Source organism: Dipodomys ordii, unplaced genomic scaffold (assembly GCF_000151885.1).
Source record: "Dipodomys ordii isolate 6190 unplaced genomic scaffold, Dord_2.0 Scaffold5, whole genome shotgun sequence".
Lineage (NCBI taxonomy): Eukaryota > Metazoa > Chordata > Mammalia > Rodentia > Heteromyidae > Dipodomys > Dipodomys ordii.
Window position 1 is genome coordinate 24,337,755 of NW_012267221.1, and position 24,504 is coordinate 24,362,258.

Sequence of the window (24,504 nt, forward strand, 5' to 3'; positions counted from 1 at the left end):
CCAGAAGTGGTGCTGTGGCTCAAGTGGTAGAGCGCTAACCTTGAGCTAAAGAGCTGAGGGACAGTGCCCAGGCCCAGAGTTCAGGCCCCACAACAGGACCCACAAAAAAAAGAAAAGTCTTCAAATCCAGGGGCAGGTTAAACCACATAACTGAGAAATTTCTTTATTACAAGGTCTGCCAATCCTATTTTTCCCAAACCTGTATGTTTGAGATTTATTCCAAGTGCTCTTGCATGAACACCTGAATGTGGTTCCAGTATGATTACTAATGATGTTCCCTTGCCTCTCACAAATATCAGGATATGGATGACAAGTATAAATTATGATTTGTGCATTTAGATGAAGACAGAGATCTAGGGTAACACCAGTCCCTAAGAGTGTGGTGTGATGGTTCAGAACCAAGAAAGAGGCAATAACTGTCTCCAAGTATTTAAGGCTCTGTCTATATTAAAACTTAGTTCACTCTGTGGCTTCAAGGATTAGAATGTAAGTTACCATGAGGGACAGGGGAGGAAGGGAAGATATTTTAAATGGCTCTAAATAGCTACTCTGGAGCCAGACTGCATGGGTTCAAATCTTGGTTCTATCATCTACTAGCTCTAGGACTCTAACCTTTATGTGCTTCAGTTTCCTTATCTATAAAATAAAAATTGTAAGTGCTCTATCATTTGCTACTACTATTATTACTACCACTGCACAGTAGGTGGTGAGTTACAGATAGGTTTTCACATCTGGATCAGAAGAGGGGTGCTGAGCACATCCTGGAAAGGACATTCGGCCTGGGCTTAGCAGATGAGGGAGATGCCATCCTCATGATGAACCTTTATGGATCTGCTTCAGAAATCACCCTACCTTATCAGCTTACTGATAGGGACAAAGTATGTCAACAGGGAAGACCCACTGTCCTTGATGAGGGCTGCACAACAGTGGAAAAGAGACAGTGTAGAACTGTCTAGGGTGGCAAAAGGAAGCCATCCCCACTGTTCATATATGGGTAAAGTGGTTCAGACTGTTCATCCTGGCACACTAGCTGCTAACTCAAGTTTGTTTAACCTCTTTTGCCTCTATTAGTGCAGAGTTAACAGCAGTGCCCATTTTATAGCACTTAGAGGGGTGAGTGAGATACACAAAAACCCCAGCATAGAACAAGTGATTGACAAATACTGATTATAAGCATGTCACTGAAGCTTAGGGCAGAGTAGTAACTGAATTTTCGGAAATTCAGAGAATACAATTATAACAGGCCTGCTCAAAGTCTCTCAGCACAGTAAGCCGCTCCTTCTCCTCCCTGTCTCTTACTGCAAGAAGACTGGTTCAACAATCCCATGAATCTCAATCCCATGGCGGAAGCTGCAGAAGTGATCCGAACTAGGACAGCCAGAATATGACAGATAGGTCATATGACAAGTCAGGTATACTGACTGGATAAGAAGTATGAGTTAGAGCTGATTGTGGTGGCTCGTACATGTAATTTCAATTACTTAGGAGGAAGAGATCCTGAGGATTGTGGTCCAAGCCAGCTTGGAGGGAAAAAAAAAAAAAAGAAGAGGTGTGAATAAGGGTGTAGGGCTAGATGCCAGAGCTGGCAGACACAGAAACAGAGCCAGAGTGACTTATAAAACTTACTGCAGATTCTACCACACACTGGTTATTACAATTAGAACTCCGTCCTCTGAGAGGCCCTGTGTCTGCCTACATCTGACTTGTTTCCTCATCCTCTCCTCCTCCACATACTCCCTCTTTCTTTTTTGGGATATGTCCTGTTTGTTCTCAGGTCCTAGCATTTGGCCTTTCCTGACTCTGATGCACACTTCCCCAGATGTCATGTATCTGTCCCCTGCCACTCTCCAGTCACTTCCTCAGATGGGCTTGCCCTGACAGCTCTATCTGGAACTGTAGTCTCATCATTCTCCAGCCCATCATCCCATCAGCTTTTCTCAGATCACTATTTCAATTTTTCTGAGTCATCCATTTTCTTGTTTATTATCTGTTTCTCCCTGTACAAACTCAGTGAAGACAGGGACCTTGCCTTTAACAAACCTCCAGTATGCATTCAACAGTCATGTGCAGAGGAGTGTCACTGCCTGCGAAGCTGGTCTCGACTCTGTAACAGTGGGTACCTGCCATGGGAGTAGGTGTGGCTGCTTCAAAACCCAAAGCCAGGGCACTGTGCTTGCCCTGGAGAGGAGAATCACTGGAGGGAAAGAATGATGTGGGTCGGCCTTCCTTAGAAAGCAAGGAGCTACAGCAACTGTCACAGAGCAGAGCAAGCAGTGCTCACTCCACTTCGGGTAAGCCTGAGCTCAGCAGTGTCTACAAGGGGCAACATTCAGCACTGGGCTCTCAGCTGTTAGCTTAAGAAGACAACAAGCAGGCGTGCCAGATCAGCTCCGAGGAATGCCGAAGAGAATCTAGTACAGTCCTACAGAGATGGGGGACTCCTTAAAATAAAGGTGGATGTGGGTGGATCACACTTGTAATCTTAGCTACACAGGAAGCTGAGATCTTGAGATCTAGGTTCAAAGCCAGCCTCATCAAACATCTCTGGAAGATTCTTATCTCCTATTCACCAACAAAAAGCCTGAAGTGGAGTTGTGGCTCAAGTGGTGAAGCACAAGCCTTGAGAGAAAAAGCCAAACAAGAGGGTGAGGCTTTGAGTTCAAGTACACACAAGCACATACAAACCAAGCAAACAAAAACAAAATAAACATTTCTGATGTTGGTTCTAGAGAGTAGGAAAATTTGTACAGAATTACAACTTTGTTGGAGGCCAAACAGAGGCAATCGAGTGTTCTGAAATAGGGGAGTAGCCCTGTGAGGTTCGGGCAAGTATGTCTATCTTTTAGTCATGTGTCATTTCCAGCCAGCTCCCTCCAAAGAGAGTAAGAGGCTCTTGGGCCAGAAGGCTCAGCCGTGGAGGCCCCAAAACAACAGAAATTATAAAATGTCTTCTCTGAGAATCTTTTGTATCAGCCTACTGTCTTGATTCTGAGTTTTTTTCTTCAGAAAATATTCTAAGGAAATATTTGACTCTTAAAGAAGAATGTTTATTCAACTCCTTTCACAAATGTTGGTAAAAAATATGTAGATCCTTAATTACTACAAGTTCATCTCTACAAAAAAGTGTTACCGCTCTATAAAATTTGTAAAGGTTCCCATAGTGGGGATTAGGTGGAAAAGAAGTTAAAGACTGAACTGAAAGGGGAACAAAACCATTTCTTTGTAAACACATCCTTTATGGTAATCTCCTTTGCCTGGAATTAAGGTCAGAAGGAAAGAGAGGGTGGGAGGAAGCAAGGAAAGTCAGGAGGACCATTTATAGGGACCAGGACAATGGCTGAGGCTTTCTGAGCAAAGTAGTGCTCTAGAAGAGTCCTGTTTGTGCTCTGCGTTTAGGAGCAAGTGCTGCCAGCAGCGGCAGAGTTAACAGAAACCACTTCCCAACCCAGGAGTTCAGAAGAGGAACATGTGTGCTTTTAAAGGGTTCTCAGGGCAGAGAAGGAATTACGAAAATTTTTCCCCTACAAAGCTGATGACTCCCAATTCAATTTAGAGAATTTTGCAGAGAGAAAGATTACAATAAACATGGAACGAACTCTGAAATTCGTTGATGTCTGCATATTCCCCCATGCTCAGGCCTGTGACAGGGAGAAGCAGTTCATTCGGCATTCACTTCATCAGGATTTTTCTGTGGAATGCCCCAAACCCTACCCTGCCTAAACATGGAAAAACAGATCACAATAACAATTCCATATATCAAAGTCCCCATGGTAGAAAACAGAAAAACACATGCAAGATTTTTCTTTTCTCCACTTACCATAACCGAGCTCCTCTGTTTCGGGTGAGCTCAGCAGCATTAGTGCCTTGGATAATCTAGAAATTGCTTCCATATGCGGGCACAGGAAAGAATGTCGTCCCTGGCTGCCTGGGAAGGAAGCTCTGGGCAGCCTCTCCTTCCTGCCAGAAAACGCTTCTTGGGCCTGTGACAGAGTCACAGCCATTTAAAACTGAGGAGATCATGAGAGTATCTCCAATATCCCCAGTTATAGATGAGGACACTGAGGCCCAAGGCATACAGATAATGGCAGAGCTGGAGGAAGAACCTTTCAATCCCTCTGTTCTCTCCTCCCTGCAAACACACACACACACACACACACACACACACACGCACGCACACACACATGCACACACGCACACACACACACACACACACACACACACCATCTTAAAAGAAGGTTTTATAGCTCTGTTACTGTAGGAACAGTATGATAAGCTGTGATCTGGAGCACCAGGCCTAGGAGGAAAGGCTGGCTCTGGCTCCAGGCATTGTACATAGTTGTGCACTAGGGTCTCCAGGGGCCTAGAACCCTAGACTACTCCTCAATCTAAATGCCCCATTCACACTAGGGTGGTCCAGGCCTGGGAACAAAGATGCCATTTAGGACTCAGCCAGCACCTCCTTCTCCACAAAAACCTACCATGCAGAAACTTGGGGTGACTGAAGCCTGAATCACATTGTTCTGAACTGCTATTCTGGAAAACGAAGCTCAGTGTAGTTTCAAAGGAATATCCCGGACTGTCCTAATGCAGTGCTCTCTCTGTGTCCCCCACTGGCCTGCGTTGGGTCAGGCCCACCTGTACGGATGACTTCTGAACTCCAAGCCTAGAGCCCCACAGAGTATGCCATTCCCAGGCTCAGTCACACCAGACTACATGTCACACCAGACTACTGTTTTTAAAGGCTTGCTCTGCAGAGGATTAAACCTACACAGGGTTTGGAAGTTCTTCTAAATGCAGCCTTTCTGGGTCCTTCCTATCTATCCTGTTGTATCTTATGCTACACTGTAAGCTGAGTTTGTTAAAATGCTCTTCAAATAATGCTTTTTTTTTAACTCTTGCTTGCTAGGAAGTCCCTCTATCATTTGAGTCTTTTTGCTTTAATTATTTTTCTGTGTTTTTTTTTCAAACAAGTAGTAATTTCTGAGTACCTTCTCTGTGCCAGCTATTGGAGAAACAGAAGCAGTCTTTTCCTGCTAGTTTCTGGCTCTCATGGAGCTTATATCCTTCTTCAGCTGATTCAGTGAAGAAATCACAACCTTACATTTCAACAGAGTGGAAATATAGTGCAACTGGATAAGATAAAGAAATATAGATAGTAAACCATCTAGAGAATTTATTCAGAAGTAGGAGGAAAGGGTGTGATTTTAGCATTTATTTAGAATATTAACAAAATTATCGAAAGTTGAGGTGGAGAAAAGTATGAAAAAATACTGAGTGGCTCAGATGAGAAGCAAGGAGCTCAGCACTGAGAAGAGCACAGGAATGTGCACAGGACTAGCCACAGTGAATGTCTTTTAAATTTACTAAAGCAACTATACACATTTCTATTTAACCAGTATTTTTCAAACTAAAAGTTACTGCCTATTCTCTGGCTACCCTTCTCTGATGGTTTCCATCTAGCCTTCCTCCCTTCCTCTCTCCCTCCCTCATTCATAGATACAATATGTGTTGTATTTGGTAAACACCAGAATTGTGTTATAATACTTTTGGATTTTGGGTTCTGTTTCCATCTGTCCTTCCATCTATCCACCCATCCATCCATCCATCGTCTAGGACTGATTGATTGCTGGGGATCAAACTTAAAGCTTTGTGCATTAGGCAAGTGCTCTAGCACTGAGCTATATATACCCCAACCTCTACCTATCATCTACCTACCTTCAATGAAAAAAACTTACCACTTACTGTAAATTATGGTCAAAAAAGTTTCAAAACACTAGTTTGGACAATGCCTCTTTACAGCTGGACTCCTGCTCATGAGAGATGCTCCTTTTGGTTGTTTAAATTCTAAACCACTTGTGACCTCTTAAATTTACATTTTTCTCTTTTAAAAACATTGTGACTCTGGGAAGAGTTAAAGGGATATGTCCTCTGTTTTCCCAATCCTGGGATCTACACAGGGCAAAGTTCCTTGCTTATGGGCCCCAAATTAGTTTGTTCCTTCAGTTCTTCTACGTGGGCCTTTTGGGCTTATTTACCTTATGGTTAAAAAGGAGGAAGTCCCTGAGCTGTTTTATGCAATAGGGTCAGTTACAACACATTCTGCTCTCCATTTCCCCCAAGTAGGCAATCCATTGATGGTTTCAAGAGAGCTCTCTGTTTGTGCTGGAGATGGGGCAGTAAGTTCAGAAAAGGTGAGAGTCAGCATGATTATGAGCTTTGACTGCTTAGAGGGAGAGATGAAGTCATTTTCTGCACCATCCAGGTGTAAGGCAGTAGCCTATACAGGCCCTGTGGCCTGGCATCTCATGCTCAGGAGGCTAGCTGATGTGGAACAAAAACGTACACTCAAAGGCAGGGCCACACTGTCCTCACCGAAGACAAGGCCAGGGAGATCACATATATGGGAATCAGAAACTCCTAAAGTTCAATTCTAGCTCCTTGATTGAATCTAGATGGCCAGGGTCATATCAGAAAAATAGAAAGAGGCCCCTCTGCTCTCTGATGAAGATATTCTCAGGTGCATAGATTTGAGGCTGAAGAGAAAAGTGGCTTTATTTGATCTTCTGTTCTGTCTTTTGTCTTTCCCTAGGCTTTAAAAGATTATTAGGTAAAGTGGTAGCAGAGGGTTCAGCTCCTGGTGATCCAGGGAAGCTTCTAGTTGTGGGGGTCTGATGGAGTGGAGGACAAGAATGGAGTGTTTCCCACTCTGTGACAGTCTACAGTGCAGGAGCAAGTCTCTTCTCTGGCCTAAGTTTCAATTCCTCCAAATATTCTTCCTGTGGAGGAAATGAAGCAAAACCAGAGATACAATCAGCCCTGGGCCAATGACATTTCACAGTACCCACAGCCCCACTCTACTGCCATAGTCTGTTCAGAGGCCCTCTAGATGAGATAAGGCCCAGGGCTTGGAGTTCTGTCTTATCTGAGAAAGAGCTGCTTTCCCCCCATTCTTGCTCTGAGGATCTATAGGTACAAAGGTAGACAGTAGTCATTCATCCTACAGTTCTGAGCCCTGACAGGATATCTTAGAACTGACCAATGACTAAGGGGTGGGGAGGCTTCCACAGGTTGCCTAGGCCTCCTCCAGGAGGGGCTTTGAGCTCCATTCTAGCAGCCTGGAGAGATTGCTGCCTCACAGGCCTTTCAGGCCCCAAAGCCATTATGACCAAAGCTTGCTGAATTCGTTGCCTAACAATTGCTCCCAGTAGCAGGATTTTGAGGTACATTTGTCTACACAGAAAAGAAGTGGCTATTCCCCTCTTATCCCTGCCCCTTCAATGAACTCTAATGTGAACTAGGCTAGTTTGACTTCATCATACCCCAAGTAATTACATGCATAAGGGATAGTAATGACAAACCTGTTATCCTACACCAACTGTCCAGGAGGCAGAGGATGGGCTATGAAAATGACAGAGAGCCACAGCCATTTGAACAACTAAACACTGCCTTGTTCCCCTGCTAAACTTCCTGTGTTACCTATCTGAGAGAGTTCTGATTTCACAGAAAGGTCTATGCTTTAGCTGTAATTCAATAGAAAAAGCATTTAGAATACTGTAAGTAATTCAGGTAAGGGAAAGAGATATGGACTAGGACTCATCAGGCTCACCACCCTTCTCAACTCTGCAATCAACTAGCATCTGGCATGCGGCAGGCCCCTACTTCTCGGAGGTGGTTGCTTAACTGCCAAATGGCAAAATGATATTCATACAGTTTCTCTGTCCTAAATCCTAGGGTCTTACATTTTTTAAAAATAATAATAACAAAGATTCTACTTTTTTTGGTTGAATTTTATGTTCTTTCCCCAGCAGCTCAATGAAGTTTATATTAGTCATTTATTCTTGAGAGCAAAATGTGACACCAATCAATACCATGTTCTTTTTTTTTTTTTTTTTTTGGGTCCGGTCGTGGGGTCTGAACTCTGGGCCTGGGTGCTGTCCCTCAGCTCTTCAGCTCAAGGCCAGTGTTCTACCACTTGAGCCACAGCACCACTTCCAGCTTTTTTCTTTTTGTTTATGTGGTGTTGAGGAATTGAACCCAGGGCCTCATGCATGCAAGGCAAGTGCTCTACCACTGAGCCACCTTCCCAGCCCCAATACCATGTTCTTAAGCAGCACCTGGGATGTTTTGGGAAGATTCTCACATCTTAGGGGTGTCTAATGTATGTCTTGTTGGGTGTCAGGTGCTAACATGACTGATCCAGAGCAAAGTTAAGGCTTGACCCAAAACACTACCAAGGAGCCCAAGGATCATCTTTGTCTCCACCTGTCTGTCTCATCACAGCCTCTCTCTGAATTCCTGCAGATTCCTGTTCTCTACAACTGCAGAATGTGGTATTGTTGTCAAGGTCATGAGACTCCTGGGCAAGAAAGCTAGGACTAGAACACAAGATTGAGTTTAATCTATGAATCTGCTCATTCTATCCAGGCCTTTTGCAGAGGGTACTATGTGAAGCGAGTTAAGTCAATGAACCAGGTGATAATCAGGTCTTAATCTCAAAGTTACTTAAATTCTAGAATCTGCAACACTGAGGATTAGCCAAGGGGCAAAGGCAGGGTGGGAAACAGAGACATCTATCAGCCTTCAGGTATCAGCATAAGTGGCCCCAAGAAAATGCAACTTCTTGCAAAAGGTGGTCTGCAGCAAAAGAACAGACAGCATTTTACCTTGTTGTTCCATTCACTGACTGCAACCTAAAATAGCTATCTTCCAGGTTAGCACTACATCAGAGCCAACCAGGGACTCAAATGTAGTCCAGGCCTAGGATTCTCTGACTAGTGGAAGCAGGCAGGCTTCTGTCCTTGAGAGTGGGTTTGAGTGATAGCAAATGTAGGATTCCCCCAAGACTGGTTAACACATCGAAACTCAGGGTCCAGAGACTTTTCCTATGTCATCAGACCTCCTGTCTTACAGTACTGAAGTCTCTATGAACACTGATTGCTTGGAGCCTATGGACACTCTGTGAACTCACTCAGCTCCAGTGGGCTTTAGGGGCTAGGAGCAGAGATACATCATTCTGAGGAATCACTGTGGCTCCACCCAAACAGGATTTCTGCCTCTGGCCTCACTTGGGAATGAGTGTTTCATGCCTGATGTAGTACAGCTGCCTCTAGTCAGACATGTCAGTTTGCCTGGTTTGTGGCATTTTACCAGCTTGGGGCTCTGGGCTTATTTCAGTCCTGGCAGTTTGGCAGAATGCACAGACTCTTCTTTGGGAACATTGATCAAGAGAATTCAGCTTCACTCAGGGGTCCCAACCCTAACAGAAGATGTTTTAAAAGACTATACCTTTATGAATTTTAGCCTTTAAAACACTAAGATCAAAAACAGAATAACACTTTATTAAGGCCACTATCAAGGACTCACAGGGCTTCTTAATTTTTAGTTCCAATTCTGCCCAAACAATCTTTTTGCCATCTGTGTCAGGTTAGTTACAAAGCATCATTATTCTGGGCTAAATACACAATGTTGGCCTAATCTACCAAAACATAAGAGATCTTGCTGATTGATTTAGTTATTCTGGTCATATAAACAACTCAGGTTGGACAGCTGTTTCTGATTAGCCAATGTACTGCTGAAGTTATATACAAATAATTTTATAATGAACTCAGCAACTATACGAACAGGAGAAGTGGAATCTAGTCTCACCTCCCAGAAAAATAAGCAAGAGCAATGAGGTCAGGAACTTTCTTTTCAATAGCAGTTGGACTTAAAATTTCTATCTGCTATGATTCACTTTTTCTCTTTATGTAATTCAGCGAACTTATAACTAATACTCTCAAAGAATCTTTGTCTTGAGGCTTTTGGATCCAAGAGAGAAACTCAGTTAACTATGCAAGCTTAAACTCCTTTAAAAATTTCCCATCTTTGTAAGTTTCTGGTTTTTCCCATTAGACCATTTCTATTTCGTGAAACAATAAATAATAAATAATATACTTCTAGAGGGAAAATTGGATTGGAAGGTCTGTATTTACTTTGTTATTATCGTTTCAGCACGGAACAATTAAGCTCTGTGACCTTAGTTTTTCTTTTCTAGTTTTAGAAGACAAATCATATGCGCATTATAGAAATTAAAGGAAAGAACATGAAAAATTCAAATGAGTGAATATTTTTTTATAAAGGTAGAGATAGTGACAAGAGATTCCTAAGAAGTCATTTGAAACAAAACAGGAAAAGGAAATTAGAAAGTTTATACTTCTGAAATGAATTATGCTGGTTAGGAAGTGGGGAAACATATTTAAAAGAGTGTTAGTGAGACTGAATTGTTACAACTTTGGAAAAGTGATACCACTTTGGGGACTCGACAGAAATGAGCAATTCTGTATGCTAGCACATACAAACACACTTGCACACATTAGTGTGTTCTGAGAAGTACTATTATAGGGGAAAACTTGGAACAAGATGAATGGCTAAAATATGGAATATTAAGCATGACATAAATGAGTTTTTTGATTTAGAGAAAAATCTATACTATCTTTTGTTTGTTTTTGATTTAGAGAACGTCTATGATGCCTTATATAAAAAAAAAAGTTGTAGCCTGAGATGGGAGTATGGCTCAGTGGCAGAGTACTTGTTTAGTAATTCATGAGCCCCAGCACTGCAAAAGAAAAACAACAAAAACGACGACTAGTGTATATGACTCTATTTTTAGTATTAGAAGCTATCATACAGCAGGCACTAAAGGCTCACACTTACAATCCTAGCTACTCAGAAGGTGAGATCTACGGATCATGGCTCAAAGACAGCCCATGCAGGAAAGTCTGTGAGACTCTTATCTCTAATTAACCACCAAAAAGCTGGAAGTGGAGCTATGACTCAAGTGAGAATCAGCCTTGAGTACAAAAAGCAAAGGGACAGTGCCTTGTCCTGAAGTTCAAGCTCCAGTACTGGCACAAAGAAAGAGAAAGAGAGAGAGAGAGAGAGAGAGAGAAGAGGGAGGGAGGGTGGGAGGGAGGAGGGGGAAAGGGAGGGAATAGAAGGGAGGAAGGAGGAAGGAAAGAGGAAGAAAGAAAGGAAAGGAAAAAACAAAGGAAGAAAGAAAAGGAAGGAAGAGGAGAAAAAGAAAAAATACGCTATTATGAAAACATTTATAAATTGTTACATAAAGGTACAGTTGCAAACTTGGTACTATTGATTACCTTGAGGAGTTAGGATTTGAGGAAGATAAAGAGGAAAAAATACTAATTTTTCCTTTAGGCATTTCTCCATTTTTTGTCTTTGGCAAGCCCACACTATTGTTATAATCTAACAAATTAAAAATGACAATTTTTAAAGTGATAGTCACATTTTCAGCAAAGGCTATGAATTATAAGCACTCTGCACTGGTCTGATGGTGAACACACAAATTTCTTCCAAGCTGAGACAACATGGTGCTTTACTACAGCATAAAGGAGATGATGTATAAGAGAATCTGCACAAAAAGAAATCTTGCCATTAAACTACTACTATAACATTATCCACACAGCTCTTTAACCATAGGATTTGTTTTCCTTCAATTACTGGTTCCTCATCCAAATGAGATTAAGGGAATTATGATGTCTAAATAATGCAGCTCTACCTCTGAAATCTTACAAAACACCACCCAAAAAGGAAATACTAATTCTAACAGCCATTTTTTTTATTGTGAAAATACCGTACAGAGGGGTTACAATTACATGGGCAAGATAATGAGTACATTTCTTATCAAGCATTGTTGCCTCCTCCTTTGTTTGCTCTTCCCATTCCTTCTTATCTCCACCCCCTCCTCCCCACCCCCCCAAAGTTGTAAAGTTTGTTTTTCGACATAACTTGTACATCTCATTGTTGCAATGGGTCCACCTGTATCCCTATTTAAACGATTTGTTTTTTCCCTTCCCCTCCACAAATTATACCAATATCAAATGCAGTGAAAGCAGGGGTTATACCGTGGGGGAGGGACATACAAAGCAACCAAGAAATCACTTATAAATGTTAGAAACAATAGCAAGAAGGAAAAAACATATGAATCCTTATCTTGGGGTTCAGTCACCTAACATCAACTTATCTGACCTTTCCTGCTTGACATAGGCATATACTAGTTATTGCAAATAAGGGAAACCATGGACCTATGTTTCTTTGGACCTGGCTTACTTCACTTAATATAATTTTTTTTCCCAGTCTATTTCCTAACAAATGGGGCAATGCCATTCTTTCTGATGGAGGCATAAAATTCCATTGTGTATATATACCACATTTTCTTGATCCATTCATCTACTGAGGGGCATCTGGGTTGGTTCCATATCTTAGCTATGGTAAATAATGCTGCAATAAACAATTTGTGCTGGTAGCTTTAGTATGGTCTTGTTTGTGATCATTTGGGTAAATGCCCAAAAGTGGGATTGCTGGGTCATAGGGGAGCTCTATGTGGAATCTTTTGAGGAACCTAACAACAATTTTTTTATTTGTCTCAAATAAAATGAGTCCTTAAAAACAACAAACAATGGTAAGACTAGAACAATGTGAAATTCTTTTTTTGGGGGGGGGTCCGGTTGTGGGGCCTGAACTCTGGGCCTGGGCGCTGTCCCTCAGCTCTTCAGCTCAAGGCTAGCTCTCTACCACTTGAGCCACAGTGCCACTTCTGGCTTTTTTTTTTCTGCTTCTGTGGTGCTGAGGAATCGAACCCAGGGCCTCAGGCATGCAAGGCAAGCGCTCTACCACTAAGCCACCTTCCCAGCCCAACAATGTGAAATTCTAATTTAAGAAAACCAAGATTATTTAAACTAGTGTTTCTCCCTTCCTTTTCTTTCTTTTCCTTTTGGAAGTTCAGAGTTTGAAGTCAGGGCCTCAGACTTGCTATGCAGGTACTTGATCACAAGCCCATGCCTAAAGCCCTTTTTTGCACTGTTTATTTTGGGGGAGGATCTTATTTGATGCCCAGGGGTTGGCCTGGAAACCTTGCCATCTGCCTATTTTAGGTTTCTTGTGGTAACTGGGATGACAGATATTAACCATCATACCCAGCTTCTTCCATTGAGAAAGAGTGTGCAGACTTTTCTTCCTAGCTTGGCCTGGAGCCTCTCAATCTCAACATCCCGTGACATATTTAGGAAGACAGGCATGCCCTATGTCACCCAGTTCTGGGCTTAGAAGTTTCATAAACTTTTCTGCTCAAGCTGATCTCAAATTATCATTCTCCCATCCACAGCCTCCCAAGAATCACTGGCAGGAGTACTTCATTAAACCATTCATGCCAATCAAACTCTGGTTCTAATGGACGACCAGAAGCCTTGCTTAAAGTAAATGTGCTCTTAAAAAAAAAGCAGGGGGGGGGGCACCTGGGAAGGTGGCTCAGTGGTAGAGAGCTTACGTTGCCATGCATGAGGCCTTGGGTTCGATTCCTCAGCACCACAGAAGCAGAAAAAAAAAAAGCCGGAAGTGGCGCTGTGGCTCAAGTGGTAGAGTGCTAGCCTTGAGCTGAAGAGCTGAGGGACAGCACCCAGGCCCAGAGTTCAGGCCCCACGACCGGACCCAAAAAAAAAAAAAAAAGGTTTGAAAAGGTCTCCGATTACTTTGCCTTTTTCTAGGTCCTCAAAAATCTAATTAGGAATTTTAGCACTACCTGAAAACTTGCCCTAGTATTCCTCAGCCTCTCTTCTGAGACCTGAGAAATAAAACTACATTAGTCTTCTTCTCTTTGCTCTGTTCACTTCTTGCTCAATACTTCTTGGAAGTTGAACCTAACAGGGCACACATACATTGCTGTTTATGGGATGTGGGCCTGTTTAAGAGCAGTCCATTTCTATTCTCTTCTATCTCAGGGCTGCTCTGACTGTCTCCATTATTTAACTATCTACCCCACAACACAAGACTATTGTGCTCTAGACACTGATCTCACTGTTTACATTCTCAGAAAGTAAACAGCAAGGGTACATGTTTTCTCAAGATCTTCAAGGCTTTAAAGGTTTCCTACTTTCAAAATCTATTCTGCTGGGCGAAAGGCAGACTCCGGGTCTCCTGAACATTATTTAAAAGCATATTCAGCAGTTCAATAAGCATCAATCCATAGTGCAATCTCCTGTGCCCTCCCAGGCCTAACTTTTTCCATTCAGTACATATAATCTCTTGTAGACATCAATAGAAAAATATTCAGGGGATTTTAGAAATGAGCTGTGATGATCTAACAACACACAGCAGTTGAAAAAACAAGAAATTCAACCTATTAAATTGCCTATTTGGTCTATGTAGTGTCAACTAATAAATGACATTTATTCTACCACTGAATAAATGGCTAGTTGTTTAAACAGCATTAACAAGAGCTAGCAGGTGAGTGGATGGTCACTGAACTACTAGTGTTCGGTCTAATGAATGATCGTTGTCAATCAACCAATAGTGAACTTATTAATAATACATCCCCACAACATGATGTTATGAGCGGTTAAAAAAAATAACATGAAGCTGCTCATGACTAATCCTAGCTATTCAAGAAGCTGAGATCCAGGACTATGGTTTGGTACCAGACCAGGCAGGAAAATCTGTGGGACACTTAATCTCCAATTGACTAACAAAAGGCTGGATGTGGAACTGTGGTTCAATTGGTAGAGTGTCAGCCCTGAACAAAAAAGCTAAGGGACAGAGCCCAGGCCCTGAGTCCAAGCCCCAGTACTGACACATAAATAGATAAATAACATGGTGGGGAGGGACTGGGTGTATCTCATTAGCAGAGTGTGTGCTTAGCATGTAAAGGGTCCTGGTTTGAATCCCAGCATGATTATTATTGTCTTTGTTGTTGGAGAAATACTAAAAAGTAAAGCAACCAACTACAAACAGTTTCTATATAATGATTTCAAATATTTGAGAATATCAAGTGGGATAGAAGGAGAAGAAAAATATAACCAATATAGCTCTTACATATTTGTAGGGTGATCAAGTTTTGTTATTGAGAGAATATATATAAACATAAACATACATATACTTTTTAAAAGGCATATATATAGGACAAAATTTTAAAAATCTATTAACTATATATATAAAAATATAAACTCACAGCTATCATTGAGTCCACTTGCCAGAAAATTGGCTCTGAATTGTTTTGTGGATTTTTTTGGGGGGGGATTGTCAGTCATGGTTCTTGAACTCAGGGTCTAGGTGCTGTCTTTGAGCTCTTTTGCTCAAGGCTCTAGTGCTCTACCACTTTGAGCTACAGTGCCATTTTCGGTTTTCTGGTGGTTAGATGGAGATAAGAGTCTCACAGACTTTCTTGCCCAGGCTGCCTTTGAATCATGAACCTCAGATCTCAGCCTCCTGAGTATTTAGGATTACAGGTGTGAGCCACCAGCACCCGGCTTGATTTTTTTTTTCCATTCATAATTTCCTTCCTGCTTCTGATACCTCTTCTCTGTCAGAAGTGCATATTCTCTAAGTACAAAGGAGTCTGTGGCCACAGAGAAGGCTACTGTCTGTGAACCTGGCCTAAATGTCCTTCTTAGGCTGCTCAGCCAGAACAAAGGGTGCAAAAGTCAAGGGCAGAAGAGTCTTGGTCCCCATCTGAACCAAATACAGTAAATACACAGAGAAAATGAGACCAGGAAACAGCAATTCTTTGTTTAGACAATAATGATTGTCATCTTTCCAGAAAGAACACAAATCCTAATTCCTTTATTAGCAGACTGATTATTTTTCAAATTAAAAGATATAAAGATACACAGTACTTAATGTCACATTGTTGATCACAGTGAAGAAACATTCTTAGGATGAAATTTGTATGCCAACCTCTTCAGAAGTCAGTCTTCTGCAGAACAAAGATTTACCTTGTCTTTGTGGAAAACTCACTCTTCTCAATTCTTATAGAATGGTGGAAATAAACCACCAATTATCAAGAATAATTGGAAAGCTCCTATTTTGGTTATTAAGTGTCTTTTTAAGTGAAAGAGCCTAAAAGCAGTAACTGCATAAAAACAAAAAACAAACAAGAGAAATTGTATTAAAGCAGTTCCTATGTTTAATGAGGAGGAAGGGTGACAAGCAACTGCAATACAGGACAATAGATTTCAAACCACAGTGAGGCCCAAACAGTGATGGAAGCTGCCTGAGAGGGGAACTGGTAAATGGAAAAGGAGCATTTGGTCTCTTCTTAGCACAATCTTACAAAAACCACATTTATCAAAATTACTAATGAGATTTGTAAATAACTGTGCTTCCAACTTATTCTATGTTCTTCTGTTAAGTCTTAGCAAAGTATATTACTTTTGATTTCTCAAGTATCTGTAATCAATGGGCAGATTCTGTAACACTAAGTATGTTTCTCAGGACTAAAAGTTCCATGAACCCTGGCCACAAGATGCAGGGGTACCCCATCTCAATGTCCTTGAGGACTATATTCATGACTAAAGCAGCTTGAAGGGGGCAGTTAGTCTGATCAACTCGTTACCTCTACCCCTCCTGCCAGGCATGCCTGCTAATTGGTTACTGCCACAACATGTTAACTTGTTATTTCCTGGTGCCAAAGGACCAGGAAAGTGATATACTTTGTCTTCCCTTCCCTGTCCTTAATCTGTTCTGATAACCTCAATACAGTCGGTACTACTGAGTAGCAGACACTGCAAGCTGGAAGTCCTCTAATACTAAGATGGCTTCTCCTTGAGATTTCTCCTTCTCAGAGCTATATGTGAGGACTGGTGGGAAGCACCTGATAAACTGCACACAGCTAAGGAATTATTAATGTGAATTAATTTGCATAAAAATAGTACCTATGTTTAAGTTCTTATACCAACAATATTTTATATAGACTAACACTGATAATAATGATGCAAGAAATAATAACCCACAAATAAATAGTGAGGTAGCCACAATTTGCCAAGTGACCTACATATATGATATAATATCTAACTCTCATTAAAATCCTTTGACTTTGTGGAAAACTCACTCTTCTCAATTATTGTAGAATGGTGGAAATAACCCACTATTTATCAACAATTAATTGGAAAGCTACTATACTCTTCATTTTAAAAGTAAAGAAACAAAGCCCTTGTAAGAGTAAGCACTGGAACTGGAAGCAAGATGTGTTTCACTGGTGGTCCATGCTATAACCATTCAGAAGCTCTGCCTTCAGCAGAACATTGGCCTTACCTGGGGGCAGGCAGTCAATCAAGCCTATATAAGCTTCTAGTCTCAGTCATTGCTAAGGATCAGCAGACTTCAATACAAAGGAATCTCCACAGATCCATGTGTTCAAGGCTTGGTTCCCAGCTGGGAAGAGTCTGAAAACTGTGTAAGGTATGGCCTGGTTAGAAGAACAAAGGTTGGGGGGGGGGAGGGAGGGTGGTTCTGAAGGGCATAGCTTGCCTTGGCCACTTCCAGTCTGCCAAGAGATAATCAACCTCTTCCTACATGCTCCAGTGGCCATAATGTTCTTCCTCACAACAGGTCAAGAAACTCAGAATTAAGTGACCATAGACCCTCTGAAACCATGAGGTAAAATAAATAAATCTTTAAATACTTTTATCAGATATTCTGACACAGCCGTACAAAACCAACATAATGCGTGTTAGCTTATATCATTTCTTAACTAATTGAAGATATTCTGTGGACTTTGGTAAGCCTGGAGATTTTATGATTCAAAAGTGTTCAAGAGACAGAATTGGTATTTTAACCTGACCTTAATACCTGCAGGTCAAGGAGTAACTAACTACATCTGGTTAGGGCTGGGCATAATTGTCTCATGTGAGCAAGACTTCCTTGGTCCTAGAGAAGTAAAGCCTGAAGTGTTTCTCAACGGTACACAGTATAAATGGGCCTATTAATCTTTCCATGCCTAGCACAGAACAAATAATAAGTATCTGTTAAGTGGATAAATCAATGACAAACTGACCGACTTCCCTCCAGCTGGAAGTAACTTCACCCTCCTTGAAATTCCTGTATTTGTTCTGCACCTTTTTCCATACTGTTTATCATATTCTATCTTGCACTCCTGCTGTGTGAAACAGAAGGTAGCCATCCAGGGGCATCTCTTAAGGCTGATCTCCCCTCTACCTCAAGCGCAGAGCACAACTTCCACCTTGCCTCTAGCAGGGATCCTCAATGCTCAATGAACATCTGGCATGATGCCAACTGTGGCCTGATTCACATCTATAAGTCCTAGCTAGTCACAAGGCATAAATGAGCCTATAAACCATCAAGAACCATGACATAATTGCAGATTGCCAGCAAAAACAAACAAACAAAACACACACACACACACACACACACACAAAATACCAGAAAGGAGACTTTTGTGGGGACATCATTTGGAATTTGGTATCCCCCATGGGCAGACAGGCCTCAGGAAGACAGCTTAGATGCTTAGAAATGAAAGAGTTATATTACCAAAAACGCTCCTGTTAGTCCTTTGTGGAAACTTCATGTCCCCCAAATTATAACCATAGTTAGGAACACCTTGAAATAGTGAAGTCAGTGACACAGATCTAATAAAATATCCACAAAAGGCATAGCTGCCCAGAGCACCTGGGGGGGGGGGGAGTCCATAGAGCACGTGACACTACAGGAAATTACAAAACCACTTTCTCTTGTTGTTCCAAGTCTTGATGACCCTCTGTCAAGCTGCTTTTTTGCTGTTTTATACCCTGTTATCCCACTCGGTCCTCACACTCCAGGATGGAGGAAGTACAAAGGTTATCAACTCCAGTTGTGAATGAGATAATGCTCAAGTTGTAAGATATGCCCACTGACACCAGAAAGTGACTATGGGTAGAGGAAAGGGAAGCAGAAAGGGTGTGTGTATGTGTGTCTGTGTAAATGATCAAAGTGTGAAGGGATGAAAATGTCAGAATGTCATGATGAAAGCCATCAAAATTGTAAGGAATTGGAGAAAGGAATAAATAGTAATAAAGGGATATATAAGCTGGGCGCCAGTGGCTCACGCCTGTAATCCTAGCTACTCAGGAGACTGAGATCTAAGGATCGAGGTTCAAAGCTAGACCAGGCAGAAAAGTCCGTGAGACTCTGATCTCCAATAAACCACTAGAAAACCAGAAGTGGTGCTGTGGCTCAAGAGGTAGAGCACCCGCCTTGAGCTGAAGAGCTCAGGGACAGCGCCCAGGCCCAGAAACTAACAAAAAAAATAAAAAGGATATAACCAAGTACATTATATGCATATATGGAAATATCACAATGAAACCTCATACTTTGTACAACAATTTATGCTAATCAAAGAAAGTACATAAACAATACAGAAGATTTTATTTGTAAAATGAACAAAAAATGAAAGAAGGCTTATTTCCTCCAGCTGTAAATAAGCTCATTCTCGCTAAATGTCCTAGAATTAATTTTGCCTTGCTTTCAAATCTCTTTACATCAGCCAATCTGAAAAGGTTCATGTAATTCTCAGGGGAAAAGGTTAAGTCAGGCATTGGGAAGGTTCCAAGGAAGAGGATGTCATTGAGCTGTTGGACTGAAGCTCGATAACTTATGGAAACTGAGGCCTGGTGCAAACCACTCAGAAACATGGTATCTAGAAACTTAGAAATGCTATCTTTGCTTCAAAGAGAGGCAACTGAATGCATTCTTTCCTAAGGGATGCATTTCTCACCAAGGATTCACAACTGCCTGACAGGATGCTCCAAAATGCAGATAGCAGGGCATCTCTTTGTCTCAAGGATAAGGATCTGTTTTATCGCAGGATGATTCTTACCTGGAAACTCAGAAAATAACACCTGGTGTAGTTAAAGCAAAAACAAAGCACCTAGCTTTGCATAACTTACAGCCAGACCCCCTGCCTTTACCCTATGAATACCCAACAGCACAAGGAGCTGGGTGTCTCCTTTGTGGGCCTATGTCTATGTCTTTATGTCCCTATAAAAGCACCCACAATCTGCAAGAGTGTGCCCCTGCCCTTTTGTGTGTCTGCTTTTTTGTCTGTTTCTTTGTTTACTTAATAAAGCTCTGCCAAGTTTCCTTACCATTGTGACTTGTCCAGAAATTCTTATTCTGTGATCGAAGTCAAGGACCCTAAGTGAAGAGTTCCTATATTTAAAGGGGAGCTTCACTAAACCTCACCTCTGTCCGGTGACAGAACCACCATCTGCAAAGCCTAGTCTGCACACTTCTACTCAGCCAGTCACTGGGCATGTGTAGAGTGTACCACTTCCAGGTTCCCCAAAAATTCAACTCTGGATGGATGACTGGCAGGCAAATACCCAGAGCAAGAATAATCATAGGATTGAGCAGCGCAGTGAGCACTGTAAGGGGGCTGAAGATTCAGAGTACAGAGAGCCTGTGTAGAGTTTTCACTTTAAGAAGTCAAAAGATGACTTATAAACTAAAACAGAAAATTTCTTCCTTACTTTATTCATTACAGAAATAAGCAGTGTAGAGAAGGCAAAGTCTACCAGTCACCCAAAACGAAGCCACAGTGCTGTTCTGAAATTGCTTTAGGAAAGTGGTGAGAGAGACCAGGATCAAAATTGGTGCCTGGGCTGGGGAAGGGGAAGGAGAGGCGCAGTGAAGCTCCTGGGGAGGGGGTGGAGGCAGAAATGAGTAGCAATCTTCAGAAACAGGGATCAAATCCACTCGCTCACTGCTGACAACCGGAGGGGCTTCCCAGACAGCTCAGAGGAGGGGACCTGGAACCCCAGGCTCTGGAGAGGATAGTCCACCTTCTACTCGGCAGGACCCAGAAGGCTTTAGGCTGGGTTCCACCCGAACACACCCTTTGTGAATCCCAGAGTTCAAAGTCTAGCCATAAATTGAGGACCTGGATAACCCTTTGCTGGGTCAAGCTGTGTTTCCTTACACGAGAAACTTCTCTTAAAAGGCAAGCGTGTCTCGGGAAAAGTGAAGTGACGCTGAGCCGGGAGAGCTTGGGGCGAGACGCCGGAGCGAGGGTGGCCCTCCGGGCAAGCCAGTCCCCGCGGGCCCCCGCAGGGATCGGATCGATCCGGGTGGGAAGGAAGCTCTTCCGGGAAGTGGAGTCGCGGGAGGGGCACGCTTCCGCGAGCCAGGCGGGCGAGGCGGCTCCCCAGCCCGCTTGGCTCCGGGGATGCCCCGAAGCCAGCTCCGCGAGAGCCGGAGAGGTGAAGGACGGCGCTAGACGTCGCCGCCAGGTCCAGCCCGCGAAGCGAGGGCTAGGGTCGGGTCCGAGTCCTCGGGGCAGCCCGGCCGTCCGCGCCCCTTCCTCTCCTCGCTCCTGCCGCGCCCGGAGCTGGGCCGCGGGGGCCGTCGCGGCCTCGCCCTCCCCGGCCGTCCCGCCCGCTCGAGGCAGCGCCGCTGGGGGCAGCGCCTCCCGAGGCAGCGCAGCGGAGCCCCGCCGGGGAGCCCAGCCCCTCCCGGCGCCCCCGGACCCGCAGCCCGGACCCCGCGCGCCCTTACCACGTAGCGGCTCCGGGCGGCGGCTCCACGGCCCCGCGGCGCGCCGGGCATTTTTTTCTGGGAAACTTCTCGCGGGGTCCCCGCAGGGCTGAGCCGGGCGGGCAGGAAAAGCTCTCCGCGCCGGGAGGGAGGCTGCGACCATCCGGGAACTTCGCCGCGACGTGAGCCCTCCCCCTCGGCTCGCGCCCCCCCTCCCTGCGGCCCGCCACATGTGGACGCGGCCGCCGGCCCTGCGCCCTTCGCTCCCGCGCCGCGCCGCGCCCTCCCCGGGCTCAGCCCCGCGCGCAGCCCGCCGCCCCGTGCCGGGAATCGGCAGTGGGAGCTGGGGGTCCGGCTTTCGGCCGTCCCACACACAGGGAGCACGAGATCGTGGGGTCCTGGACAGGAATCTGCAGAGGAGCAGGACCTGGACTGGTGGTGTCTGTCTAACAAGGGTCCTTGCCCCATGGTTGCTAAGGCCCCTCTTCTCAGACCTTTATCCCTGTCACCTTCCCCTCCACTCTCAGACAAGACACCCCCTACACACACACATGCACGCACACACGCACACTGTGCAAGGACCATGAGCTGTCCTTCCCATGGAAAGATAGCCCCACCAGTCAGTTGGGATTTTCTTTTTTGGAGTCGTTTTTGTTCCTAGCTAGTGGGATTCATCAGCCACAGGCATAAAACATGGTTAAATAAACCCTAAACTCTGGGAGAAACCGGAGGCCAAAGAAACTTAGAAGACCCGCCACCTCTGAAGCCACCACCTGGAGGCCTCATAGGAAGGTTACTAAGATGACACTTACTAGAATGTGTACAGTACAAAAGACAAGTATAGTTGGCATGGTAATCATTGACTCATTAAGATACCCTGGCCCTTGTGGCACTTTGAATAAAAACAGAGAAATTGGGGCTGGGAAGGTGGCTCAGTGGTCGAGCGCTTGCCTTGCGTGCATGACTCTGCGTTCGACTCCTCAGCACCACATAAGCAGAAAAAGCCGGACATGGCGCTGTGGCTCAAGTGGTAGAGTGCTAGCCTTAGCTGAAGAGCTGAGGGACAGCGCCCAGGCCCAGAGTTCGGGCCCCACAACGGACAAAAAACAAACGAACAGAAAGATATGAATAAATGTACTTCTGAGCTTGGTGTCTGGGATGAGGAGCCTGTAACTTAAGGCCTCCTCTGCTGCACCTTTCCCAGGCACACTTACATCGCCACTGCTTTTACCAGGTATGATAACCCATCTGGAAAAGATAGCAACACTTTCCATGGCAATGTTTAGTGCCTATATTTTTTTCTTTCTTTCCCTCCCTCTCTTCCTTCCTTCCTTCCTTTCCTTCCTTCCTTCTTTTCTTCCTTCCTTCTCTTCCTCTTCCTCCTCCTCCTCCTCCTCCTCCTCTTCCTCCTCCTTGTGAAAGTTCTTACTACGTAGTCCAGACTTGCCTCCAACTCTCAATTTTCCTTAGTTCTCCAGGTACTGCCAAATGTTACAGTAGTAAAGATAGATAAGGGAGGGAAAGTGAAGGATGTTACCAGCAAAATTAAGATAAATTTATCAGGGTGCAATACTATCAGTTACAACTAGTCAGAACTAAACAGATGGTTCAGCTTTCAATTTTTCAATTTTGCAGTGATGTACAAAAGATATGCATTCAGTAGAAACCATATTTGAATTTTGTATTTTTTTAAAGACATGATTCCCGTATGTACCCTAGGCAGACCTTGAGTTTGATTTTTCCTGCCTCAACCTCTCTAGTGCAGATATTACATGCATCTGCCTTTGAATTTTGGATTTTGATCTTTTGCACACACACAGAGAGAGAGAAAGAGATGCAGAGAGAGACAGACAGACAGAGAGACATACTCTCTCATGATCCTTGGCAACAAGAGGAATTAGAGCAAAGTAAACAACTGATACTCTGCAGTGGGCTGTGTTGCTAAGCTATAAAGTTTGGTAGGGTAGGTGTGTTAAATACATTTTCAACTTAATATTTTCAACATATATGGGCCTATCCGATGTAACCTCATTGTAAACCAAAGATCACTTGTATTTGCCTCTCATTTCATAACTACCATTTTGGGATGCGCTGTGATGGTGCCTTAGAATTTCTTTTATAATAATGACTTATTCGTTGCTGTTTTCCTCAGTAGACAGAAACTTCAAGTTGCAGAAAGAGGGCAGGTGAAGGGGTCTACTGAAACCAGGTTTTCAGACCCTAAGTCCAAATTCCAAGAGTCCCAAGTAAGATCTGCCCACTCTTTCCAATACTCCAAATAAAGAAAGAGTGAAAGGCAGCAAAAGGAGATCTATTACATGGCAGCCATGGGAAGACAGCCCTTCAGTACATCTTCAGCCATCTTCAGGGGTACAGACATTGGCTTCAGGTTAAATAGGAAGAGTTGGGGGCAGGGAGTAAGAAAGATAGGCAGATTTAAAGCAATCCCAAGTAGCAGGTAAGGCCTAGTTGACCATTATCTCAGTCTTTAACCCCTGGAAGAATTGGGGAATTTGGGAGAAGCTGTTATCACCTTCTTGTTGGAACAGGACAGGAACAAGATGGTCTCCTGAATTTTTGGCTGTCTGCTTTCATGTAATAACAAGAAGACATTGCTCTTTTGAGGTGCAGTTTGCCTTCCAGGCAAGATGGTTATCACTACATCTTCTCTTCCCTCCTGGAAACAAGAAGATTGCAAAGTTACTACAGCAGAGAATAGGTCAGATCAAATAGCACAGATATAAACGGGGAGCTTTAGTTAATTCACTGGACCCAGAAAAAGTATCTTTTAAGTTGCCTCTCATACTACCTGCCTCCACAATGAGTTCTCACAACAATTTTGCAAAATAGATATTTGTCTCTATTTTAACATGAAGAACTGCTAACTCAGAGAGCCGAGGTAACCTGCTCCAGATCATTTGGCTTATGAAATTCTAAATCCAGACTGTTCTGGGGCTAATTAATACCTTTGCTCTACCACCATGCAATATTGTCTCCTGGCTTTACTTCCTGTGTTTGTCCTAACTCTGAGGACAAAGGAATGGATGACCTGAATTGACTACAATTCCTTGAGGCCAAATAGCAAAGAAAGGAAATTCTTTTGTATACCTGTGTATAGAATTATTGGTGTTCAGACAGATCTAGGCTCTGTGCTGGCTTGGATTGTTTCTTCTGAGTTAATGCAGGAAGGAAATGGGCAAGAGCAAGGTG

General features: G+C 43.4%; 1 protein-coding gene across 2 annotated transcripts in view; it reads right to left on the minus strand.

Annotated features, from left to right (window-relative positions):
• Window positions 1-21,419, minus strand: part of Wipf1 (WAS/WASL interacting protein family, member 1) — a 113,562-nt gene extending 92,143 nt beyond the window's left edge. The window contains exons 1-2 of one of the 2 annotated variants that reach the window (XM_013029166.1): window positions 21,316-21,419; window positions 19,640-19,646 (exon numbers count right to left, since the gene is read on the minus strand). The gene's annotated coding sequence lies outside the window, so the exon portion shown is untranslated. The remainder of the gene's footprint in view (window positions 1-19,639; window positions 19,647-21,315) is intronic. The other variant, XM_013029159.1, reaches the window with a different exon arrangement.
• Between the last annotated feature and the right edge of the window lie 3,085 nt (window positions 21,420-24,504).